The following is a 615-nucleotide window of genomic DNA, read 5'->3' on the forward strand; positions in this document are numbered from 1 at the left end:
CAAGACGCGAGAAGTGGACATGATGCGGTAAGTCGTAGCACAAGATGTCCAAACATCACAAAATCATAATCATGAGTCGAAATATCCCGAGACGTCGTAACATCTCGAGAATAAAGTTGTAATATTACGGCTTTGTTACTTTAACTTTTTCCTTGCATGACTTCTTGTAATTTTACAACTTTGTTCTCACATTTTTTTCTTCATTTCAAAAGCTATTTAGTCAGTTTTTCATCAAAACAGTATCAAATTCAGAGACTAAAGACTGTGGGTGAGGGAAAAAAGACTGATGGATGTAATTTCAGGTTAGAGCCACTTTCCTCCACATGTACCCTAAATGCTACTTCTCCTCACTCTCTTCACTGTTTCCTGGTTGTTTCACTTTTTATGGCACTTTGTTCGTGTTTCTTTATTGGCAACTAACAAAATAATCTTGTGTATTGAGTGTTAAAATGTGGACCGTCACTTGTCCCTCGTTTAGGAAGACTGAGGGAGGCCTTTACGTTTTATTATCATTCGGCTTGCCAGCGATGGATGTTAACGTTTGCCGCCTTGATTTACTGTTTATTTTGGGTCCGGCATTATTCCCTCTAGTTCAACTATAAAAGAAACCAAATT

The sequence above is a fragment of the Xiphophorus couchianus genome, chromosome 2, assembly GCF_001444195.1.
Source record: "Xiphophorus couchianus chromosome 2, X_couchianus-1.0, whole genome shotgun sequence".
NCBI classification, from domain to species: Eukaryota; Metazoa; Chordata; class Actinopteri; order Cyprinodontiformes; family Poeciliidae; genus Xiphophorus; species Xiphophorus couchianus.